The following is an 8,069-nucleotide window of genomic DNA, read 5'->3' as shown; positions in this document are numbered from 1 at the left end:
TGGGTTCCATGATGATCTGGTGTGGAAACCAGCAGTCCCAGCCTCTGACACACCTGAGGAACTGAGAGGGGCAAACCCCTCTTCAGCTGAGCTGGTGGCTACATTCAGAGCAAATAAGAAGGGATGGGTAAATGTAAGTGTTTAAAAAGTAAAAATACTGTGCATAATGGAGAGGCTAATAAATATCAGCCTTGTTGTTCCTGCAGTAACATGTTCTTGGTGTCTCAGCGATGTGTGGTGTGCCTGATGTGGAGACAGTCTCACTGATCAATGCTGACTAGTGATTGTTCCGAGTCTATAGCCTGGAAGGGGACAGAGTCGTAGAAAGCAAGACCACAGAGCAGCCCAGGCCAAGGGCCAGGCTTGTGCAGCCTTGTAAGGAAATCAACTGCACCAGATCTGGTTCATGCTCTGCTCCCTCCCTATCCTTTGGGGGAAAGGGAAACTCTTTCAGGCTTTGTGGTACACCAGTTCCTGTTCTGTACCAGCTTATTTTTGGTCATTGGTATTGCTGAAAGCGAGACCAAGCTTCTTCCTTTCTTCACCTTCATGTGTGAGAACCAGATTTGTGGCCTCTCACGGGTGTTCTCACCTGCCTGCACCATGACAGGAAAGCTGCAGTGCTGAAGAAGAGCTTTGCAGTGGCTGGGTGCAGTTCTGAGCCACAGGGCAGCCCTGGCTGCATGCCTTTCCCAGGGCCTTGCCTGAGTGCCCTCAGTGCTGGAGGGAAGAAAGCTGCAGACCACAGCAGTTTCTACAAAGAGCTCATGGCCTGCCTCTGAGGTTTTGTCTGTGTGGGTAGAGGCACCAAAGGAAGGACTCCTGACTCCAGGCCGAAGAGTGAATTCCACCTTGCCTGCATTTTCTTCAGCAAAAATTATCAATGTACATTTATGTGAAAGGAGGAAGGCTTGTGCAGGAATTCTGGACTAAAGCAGTTGCAGAGGACAGGGACAGTAGTGTGACTGAAGTGCAATTTGATTCAGCCATAAAGCAGCATTGTATTTTGGCAGCCTGTGCTATAGCCAGGGAAACAGATGCATTGGAGAACTTGGCACTGCTTTATGCACAGCTTCTCCTTGGTGGCACCTCTGGCATTTGTGTTGCACAGTAACTTCCAAGGCTGAACTCCACTCCCTTTCCTTCACTAACCACCGACTCAAGGTGGCTGCAGACAGGTTCCAGGGCAACAGGAGGGATTATGTAATAGAGCACTGGTTCCAAAGGGAGGAGCAGGGCACAGCTGCCTGTACTGCTGCCTGACCTTGCAGTGAGTTGGACACATTCAAGTGTTCAGCTTAGATGAGAGAGCAGATCATGTACTTGGAAAATAGTGGCTGGAACATTTGCAGCACACCAGGGCTTTTCCTTTTTTAATCCTTTTAAAGGGAAGCCTGCTTCAGCTTGTCTCTCCCCATCTCTCTGCATGCATGTCTCTGGAGGGCAGCTATGACTTCCCCTGTTGCTGGGTAGAATAGATGGCATCCAACATACTAGCAACAATTTGGGGATCCTTAAAAATAAAAACTGTCAGGAATAGATAGAAGAGGCACAGCATGAAAAAAAAAATATATATCTCATATATATATATCTTCTCACTTCATGGGGACCACAGGCTCTGCATCTAAAGGGATCTAAGATGTAGTGGGACCACATGTATGAATATAAATGCATAGAGTCTTCTCCTTGCTATTGCTCTTCCACAGCTGAGTGTGGATGGCCTTATCTATTTATATGGTGTTTCCAAGTCTGTTCTCCTGGATCCCACTGATGATTTTATGTGTCATCATTATTGTCAGCTCCTAGTAACCTTTTTCTCCAGCCTGGAAAGTCCTCATTTATTTAATCTTGGCTTATATAGAAGATGCTGGTCACCCTTGTCTGTACATTTTGTAATTCTGCTTTAGCTAATTTAAAGGAATGAGCGCTCCACACTGCATGCAAAATATGAACTCAAAGTTCATCTGGAACAATGTTTTCCGGTTTGATCTGTTTGCCTACACGTAAAAAATGTTTTGCCTCTTTGACCTTTATTGCTTAGTTGATGCCTTCATTAAACTGTTCAGAGAGGCTGGGATCTCTTTTCTGAGCAATAGCTAATTTAACCTTTTATGTAGATCTGACAAATGTCTTTCCCAATATCTACTGCTTTATATTTATCAACACCAAATTAATACGTGATCTTATCTCCCACTTCTCAGAAACATGAAATCCTTCATGACTCTTGGCAGTAAATTTTAGCTTAGTCTGCTTTGAATATTGACTCTGTGTGCGCTGCATGCACCAGGGGTAGTAGGTAACAGCAAAAGTAATAGCAAAGTGCAGTGGACAGGACTGACTGCCAAGAAGTGATGGGTCCCTGAGGACAAATTATCATCTGGCTTCTGAATGGCACAAATGAAAGCAGCTGCCAACCGTTTTCATCAGTCTGGGCTTTGTCTCCCTCTACAGAACAAATGTCAGGTCATTATTTAAAGAGGAGCTCAGCGTGGGTAAATTTCCAGAGTGCTGAATGAGCTGTCATCCTGGAGATTAGTTTTCTGGATATCATATAGGTAGACAGGGTGAATCACAAATCTTGTGGGAGACCATTCCTCTGAACACAGCCATTGGATCTATATCTGAAGGATACAGTTGGGTAGGAAATCTGAAGCCTAACATGCGTTCACAATGCCAGGGAGCAGTAGTGGGGCTGCAAATGTAGAAGTGATAAATGGGAAGGGAATTAAGCTACTGCTGAAGTACAGCAGAGTGTGATGGCATTTCTTACACTCAGGAAGGCAGCTTTGTGCCAGTGCAGAAGTCAAGGGTTGTGTTTATGTATTCCAGCATTTTAAATGTGTGTACTTTTGTGAAAATTTGCACCAAGCTGAGACTGTTGACCACATGCTAAATAAAGGTTACCAGTACTTACCGTTCCTAATTTATAGGCAGTGGACTTAAAGTGACAGACAACTTTAAAATTGTAGTCTGAGGAGAAATATTAATACACCCTATGCTATTCTGCTCCTTCCTAGGTTTCCCTGTTAACTGGAAAGCAAATGTACTGCCTTTCACTGAAATGATCAGTTACCACAGAAAAGTGACATTTTTATTCTATTCACTATTACATGTTGCTGTTTTCAAATAGCACTTTTTTTCATCAGTATGGATTTGATGAAGAACTAAAAACATTAAAGTATCAATGAAGCTTCATTCATTGATTACTGTAAAAATAACCTGAATTACTTCTCTTAAATGAAAAACATTAGTGTCTGGATCCGACCATAAATAAAAACTAAAGTTAGGACAAAACAAGTCCAGTGGTGGCCTTGTTTAGTCCAGCTAATTTCCTACCTTTCCATGTGGGGGGAAAAAAATGTGAAGACCGAGCCAGGGAAACAGTCAAACCCCGCGAGAAGTTTTCCCTCGAGTCGCCCTTCCCAGACGCAGTTGTAGGGGCGGGTCGGGCGCCGCGAGGTGGCGCTGCCGCACCAGCTACGGCCGCCTGCGCCGGGGCCTTTGGCCGCGGGTGCGCTCCCGGGACGGTGCCGCGAGCCCCGCAGGCCCGGCCTGTGCGGGAGCTGCGCGCCGGGCTCCCCTCGCCCGGCAGAGCAGTGGGAGAGGCTGCGAGCCCGCACCGGCACCCTGGGTGCAGGAGGGCGAGACCCCGCGGCTTCCCCTGCCCCGTGGGGATGGATGCCTGCGGGAGCGATTGCTGCCCGTTCTGCTCGACAGCCACCACACGTTGCACTCTAAGGACAGGCAATTCGCTTTAAAATGTATTTTACCCCAAAATTGTTAAAAATTTGAAGCTGCAATAGATCAAGTGAAGTAGATCTCCCAGCCCCATACTCCATCTCTCTCAAGTTCATTAAGCGGCTTAGCTCCACAAAGTTAAATAGCACTTACATAAATCCAACAGCTCTAGGGAACACGAGGCGCTGGTGCGCTGGCCGGTGCCTGTCAACTCTCTCATTCTCTCGGAGTGTCTCTTTCTCCTCAGACAAACGGACCATATATTTAGAATAGTGGTGCTGCTGCACTTAGATGCCCCTGCTTCCAAAGAGCAGGCTGTAAAAGAAAATAAATTCACAAGTTAAGAAGATATATTTTCTATGTCTATTAGCTATCTTTCAAAGTTAAATCTTTGCAGATGGATAGATTTAGTCTAGATGGACTAAAATATCATGTTCAGTTTCTATTTTGTTTAGGAAATTAAATATTAGACTCCTGGCATCAGTAAGTTATTTTCACTTTTTTATAGGCCATATTCATTCATATGTCCCACACTAAAACCAGGCCTTGCTGTCCACTGGTTTTCTCTCAGTAACAAAGGACTGTGATGGTGCTGCTTCCTTTCCTCCTTTGCAGCCCATTCTGCTGCTCGAGCTCAAGAGTTCATCCAAACCTGTGGCATTTGTAGGGGGACTACTGCTCTGTAGGCCAGCAGCTTTTCCAAGATTTTGACATGTATTTGGCCACTTGAAGGGTAACCTCAGCGAAACATGGTAAATCAGGTAAAGCTCACAGAGGTGACTTGTGTCACTCTCAATTTTCAGCTCCAGTGATACACTTGCCTACTCAGCCATAGTGCCTAACACTGTTCCTGTTTACCCCTCCGGCAGCAGTTCCCCAGTGTAACAAATGGAGTGGTGCTGGTCTGGCACTCTCTGTTTAAAAATGACGTGTGGTGAAGTATTTTAAATTTACCAAATTGCTAATGATTTTCAAAGGCTTTAATTGAGTGATTATAGCAGCCATTGATTTTTCAGGCTTCAACCTACGCTATAATTCAGACACTGCGCAAAGGAAGTCATGCACAATCGGATTTAGCCATCATTCACAGTGAGGCTGTGCAATTACCATTGCAAACGTCAGGTATTGTGTTTGCCTTATTAACTTACATTAGGAACCTGTAGTGAAGCTGTGAAATAGCAGTTGTCTTAAGACATTTCCTGTGGTAGGGTTTTTATTAAAGACATTTACATAGCCATAAACTGCAAAGGAGGATGTTTGATGCAAATTGATGAGATTTATGTTTGAATGTGTTGTACTGTCTGCAAACGTGCTGGAAATCCTACAAAAGTACTGCTACAGTCACAGACTGCATTGGGAGGAACCAGCACTGCCTGGCTGTGGGCCTTTTAAGCATTTCGCAATTTTGACAGCAGCAGTGCTTGAAAAGCTGGTTAAAAATGACTGAGTTTTTGCAACCAGGCCAGGATTCAGGTCAGACGTTGGGCACAGGGCAGTACTGTGGGAGACCTTATGACACTATATCTAGGCACTGCATGGCCCATCTGCCCCACTGATCAGACAATTGCTACTACATGAGAAACCTTCTTGCCCACTTAGGTATTGGAATTTCTTAGGGTATTGGACTTTCTACCTACTGTTAAGTCTGGCTAAACTTTGGGAGCCATCAAATTTCAAGTTAGAGGAGGAGTTACAAAGAAAAGATGAGCATTTCACAACCCAACTCAGCTTTTTGTATAATGGCAGTCATTCAGAGCTAAGGAACATTTGCCACACAGTAATATAAAAGCACTCACAAAATGATGTCCCAGCATATACTGCAGTTGAGATGGCCACAACACACAGAGTATCACCACACAATTTCAGAAGGCTTCAAGCATCTGCCCATACAGAATAACACTATAACACTCCAGAAGGCTTCAAGCATCTGCTCTTTCACATTCTTCAGCACAACCTTTCATACCCTCATATTAATGCATTGCACCTGTGTGCCCCTCATGGCTCATGCATTGCACCTGTGTGCCCTCTGCTCCCTGTGGTGGTTGGTCAGTGCCCCTGGGCACTCCCTGGCTCATTACCTTCAATGCTGCTCACCTGTCCTGCACAGGTGTAGCTCATTGGGGATGAGGCTCAGCCACAGCCCCACTCCCAATTACCACAAACTGTGTACCTACAAAATGAGAATCAAATGAAAAAGGTATTTGAGAGAAATTTGACAAGCTATTCCTTGTTATTAAAGCCCCAGCTCTTTGGAGGGAGTGGATGAGGTCCTGGCAGTGTTCTGGGATGCACACATTTGTGAAACATGAAGCCCTGGAGACAGGAGAGTCTAAAATTCCATAAGGTTGCTAGCTGCTCTCACCTGCTAGAACTGACTTTTACTGTGAAGACCTGACTGTCTAATCTAAGACTAATGATTTTTTTCATTGTAGTCAACTGAGGGAACTGAATTAGCTCTTTTCAGGTCTTGTCCCGTTGTTATTTTCACCCTTAATTTTTCAGTAGCTCCTGCTTTCATTGTTGTACAATTGAATCTGTCATTCCTAGCCGTTTTTAGTGCTGCACTGGGAAAGAGGCTTTGGGAGCTGCTTCTGCTGGTTTAAGACCAACTAATTTACTGTAGCAAGTGCCAAGCAGGCTGCAAGCACCAGATGAGTACACCTTCCTCGTGGTATATGCACAGTACAAAAGATTTTTCTCCCAAGACCATCCTTCCAAGTCTCACTGTTTTCTTTACCACCCACTTTAAGCATTTTGAAAGAAGAATTAATTTCCTTAAATTTGTTATTATGAAATACTAATGTGAAGGCAGCGCTTCAGTCTTAAATTAATATGAGGTTAACAGTCAGAGTGGCTGAGGGATGGGGAAGCAGAAGTGGCTCTGGCTGGCATGCAGAAGGTCCCTGGAGGCCATCACACTGGCAAGAATTATTGCCTGAAGGGCAATTACATTGGCAAGCATCAGCTGGAGCACAGTGCACCCTACTTTCTCACCTCATCATGCCAATTCATGCCGCCAGCTTTGTTCTGACACCCATCCTCTATCACAGGAGCAGGTGGCAAGGAGCCAGCTCTGCTCAGCATGGGAGTCTGTGCTCCTCAGAGAGCCCAGAACTGAGGGCCAGCTCAGCCTCCACTGTGGCTACAAAAATCCAACACAATGCAAAGGGCAGAAATAAAGCCCAACTGAATAGAACACAAAAGCTTGGACTAGTCTAAAGAACTTTTCTGTGAACAAGAGGAGCAAGACAGTGGGAGCAAAGAAAATAAAACACATTCTGGAACTAGATCTGACTGGTGACAAATTGACAGATGGACAGCTCTTCTCCTCCTCCTAGGGAAAGGGGTGGTCATTCAACTGTGAAACAAAAGACATGGACAGGAAGGTGCAGATTTCCCCATCCTGGCTTCCACCGTGCCACCTTCTGAGACAGCTGTGGTCCCACTGGGCTTTTATTGCTCTCATCCCATGAGGGTTAGGGATGGGGTTGGGAGGCAGACAAAGCCTGGCCCTGGGTTGGAGATGGAGGCCACCAAAGGAGAGGCTGTGCTGCCCAAAGACTGGTCTCTGCATGAGCTTATCCGCTGGTCCCTGGCCAGGTGTCTCAGGCTCAGTCTGGGATTAGGGATAAAGCTGATTCTGAAACTGTTGGATTATTGCAATTTTTGTTTAATAAATTAAGAAATTATGGGAAGACTGGAAGTCTAAGATTGAGCGGCCACAGAAAGTACCTGTAATTGAAAAAGAGAAGTACAACAGCTCTACTTGTTGCACACTAAATGTTATTTTTGCAGAGCTACCCTGTAGTAGTGCCCAAAATATGCTTTCATTTTGCTCCAGAAAGCAAGACATATTTTGATAAATAAAATAAATAAGAATCAATAGCACAGTTTAGCCATCATCCCTAAATGTTTACATGCCACTTACTGGAACTTTACTTGCCCTATGCATCTTTTTAAAATGCCTTCAGCATTAAGAAATGAATGTTCTTTTTCTGGAAGAACTCCACCTTAGCTGAAAATAAGGAGAAAAAAAAGTGGCAAGAACAGAAAAAATAAGTATTTGACTTTACACATATGTGCAGTGAATAGCCCAGATGTTTTCCATGAAAGATTTGAACATCACCATCTAAATTTTTCTTTTGGCCCTACACCAGCTGTGCCAAACCCAACAGATACTGCTGCAGATGTGGGGGATTTGAGCCTGCACTAAATGAAAAAGCAATCATTCAACACATATCAGGCATCACATTGTTGAATCATGACAGGAAGCCCTGCCAGCCCCACTCTGCCCCACACATTCAGAGGCTACTACTGTGCACTGAGGACTA

The 8,069-nt window shown here is 44.8% G+C and overlaps 1 long non-coding RNA gene across 1 annotated transcript; it reads right to left on the bottom strand.

The window, feature by feature from the left end:
* Positions 1-422: 422 nt before the first annotated feature.
* LOC135450380 (uncharacterized) lies at positions 423-5,623 on the bottom strand. Its single transcript, XR_010441058.1, has 3 exons — positions 5,535-5,623; positions 3,892-4,053; positions 423-2,692 (listed from the first exon to the last, which is right to left on the bottom strand). It is a non-coding gene; the product is annotated as an uncharacterized LOC135450380 (long non-coding RNA).
* Positions 5,624-8,069: the final 2,446 nt, after the last annotated feature.

Source organism: Zonotrichia leucophrys, chromosome 7 (assembly GCF_028769735.1).
Source record: "Zonotrichia leucophrys gambelii isolate GWCS_2022_RI chromosome 7, RI_Zleu_2.0, whole genome shotgun sequence".
Taxonomy (NCBI): domain Eukaryota; kingdom Metazoa; phylum Chordata; class Aves; order Passeriformes; family Passerellidae; genus Zonotrichia; species Zonotrichia leucophrys.
This window is presented reverse-complemented; position numbering and strand designations above follow the sequence as displayed.